The following is a 2,199-nucleotide window of genomic DNA, read 5'->3' as shown; positions in this document are numbered from 1 at the left end:
AGAGAGAGAGAGAGAGAGAGAGAGAGAGAGAGAGGGGTTAGGTAATGGAGATGGTATTCTCTCTCTCTCCCTGGACAATTACCTCTGTCTGCCCAGACCTCTTTTGGAGCTCTTAATCAAGGTGCAGGTTTGTAGGTTTTGTGAGAGTGTGTGTGTATGCACATGTGTGTGCAGGAGGGGTTCCTGCCATCCTCAGCACTCTAGCAGCATTCCGATTAAAGCCCTGCTGCTGTGGGGCCTTGCTGTACTCCCCTCTGCAAGGCCCCCAGCTCACCTTAAAACACCTTCTACACACAACAACCAGCCTTTACACTAGAGACGTTCCGATACTTCCTATAATACTGGTATCGGGAAGTACTGGAGTTTATGCACCGATCCGATCCCACATAATAAAGTCCTAAAGAAAATCTATGTTAAAGTAGTTTAACTATGTTCTTTTTCCGTTATAACTGACATAATAAAAGAAAGTTCTACGGCATTCATTGTTTGTGTTTGACCTGAGACAGAGTTTAAACTGAGCCAGACCGACAAAGATAGAAATCATATAAAATCCATACAGGGAGAGTAGTACACAGTTGTTAAAACATAATAAGATATATGACACACTGGTATCGGACCTATACTCGGTATAAATGTATGAATAATATAATATATATGTATATATACATGTATGTAAATGTACTGTATGTATATATTAATGTAGGCCAGGCCAAAAGTTTTGAATTCTAACAGTTGTCCAATAGGGCTGTCGGCTGTGTATCAACCTGACTTCTGCACAACACAACTGATGGTCCCAACCCCATTAATAAGGCAAGAAATTCCACTAATTAACCCTGACAAGGCACACCTGTGAAGTGAAAACCATTTCAGCTGACTACCTCATGAAGCTCATTGAGAGAACACCAAGGGTTAGCAGCGCTATCAAAAAAGCAAAGGGTGGCTGCTTTGAAGAAACTAGAATATAAAACATGTTTTCAGTTATTTCACACTTTTTGTTAAGTACATAATTCCACATGTATTCATTCATAGATTTGATGCCTTTGGTGATAATCAACAATAAAAATAGTCATGAAAATAAAGGAAACGCATTGAATGTGAAGGTGTGTTCAAACTATTGGCCTGTACTATATATATATATATATATATATATATATATTATATAATATAATATATTATATATATATATATATTTATATATATATATACATACACACACACCTTTTTTATAAAGTGGTGTGTGTGCGTCTTGAGTTGACCTCCCATCATCACCCTGGCTGTTAGCAGGCATTACTTTGGCCCCCCGGGGCCTGGCCGTCCCTCACCAAGCTCTCTGCACTCTGCTTAGACAACCAATCTGTGAAAAGACAGGCAATGCTTGCCCCAGCTGTGTAAGATGCGGCTTTATTTGGCAACATAGACCCATCAATTACATATTCTAGTAGCCATTGCAGATTAAAGATCAGGCACATTACTGCAAACCCGCACCAAAATGTTTTCCACTCTCCATTTAAAGGCAGGTAGAACTTGGTTAACTCTGACCAGCAAATTTCCTCAACCAAAATAAACACTTGGTCGGTTGCACTGACCTATGAGAAACATCCCATATGTAGCCAGCCATTACTCAACAATCTCAATGTCACTCCGTGTGAATATATAACTGCAGAAATTGTATGCTTTGCGTAAACAAATAATAATCAAATAAACAAATAAATAAATAAAAAGGTGTGCTGTGTGCGTGACACGGTCTCCACGTTGTAACATCCTTCACTTTACCAACAGTATTAACAGATGAAACAACCGTGTCTTAAGAAGTTTGGTGTTCTCTGTTAACTCACTTGCACATTGCACATTGTCTGTGCAGTCTCTTTTTTCTGACGCTTTTTCCTCACACACTATGCTAACTCAACGCCGCTTTCCTCGCTTCACTATTCAGGCACTGATACCACTCATACGCCTGATTTATGGTTGTGTGTGGAATCTACGTTGAATCTGCCCTCTGAATTACACTACCCCATGGATGTATTAAGTGCTACTATTGTAACAACGTTCACAAAAGATGCCCAGTGTCCAGTCAGTCTGCTTAGGCGACACATGCGCTACTGCCTAAGGTCACGTGAGAGGGGTTCAGAGCATACAGACCTTAAAGGAGAATTACGGTCAATTTCAACATGTAGGTCTGTTGTTTGTAAATCTGGAGTG

General features: G+C 40.0%; 1 protein-coding gene across 5 annotated transcripts in view; it reads right to left on the bottom strand.

The window, feature by feature from the left end:
- rerea (arginine-glutamic acid dipeptide (RE) repeats a) overlaps positions 1-2,199 on the bottom strand; it is a 143,514-nt gene that overhangs the window by 63,140 nt on the left and 78,175 nt on the right. The window contains exon 1 of one of the 5 annotated variants that reach the window (XM_032519996.1): positions 83-102. The exons of the other annotated variants lie outside the window; for them this stretch is intronic. The gene's annotated coding sequence lies outside the window, so the exon portion shown is untranslated. Of the gene's footprint in view, positions 1-82; positions 103-2,199 lie in introns of those variants that run through there. 5 annotated transcript variants of the gene reach the window in all.

Source organism: Etheostoma spectabile, chromosome 7, assembly GCF_008692095.1.
Source record: "Etheostoma spectabile isolate EspeVRDwgs_2016 chromosome 7, UIUC_Espe_1.0, whole genome shotgun sequence".
NCBI classification, from domain to species: Eukaryota; Metazoa; Chordata; class Actinopteri; order Perciformes; family Percidae; genus Etheostoma; species Etheostoma spectabile.
Note: the sequence above shows the minus strand (reverse complement) of the source record. Positions and strands in the feature narration are given on the sequence as shown.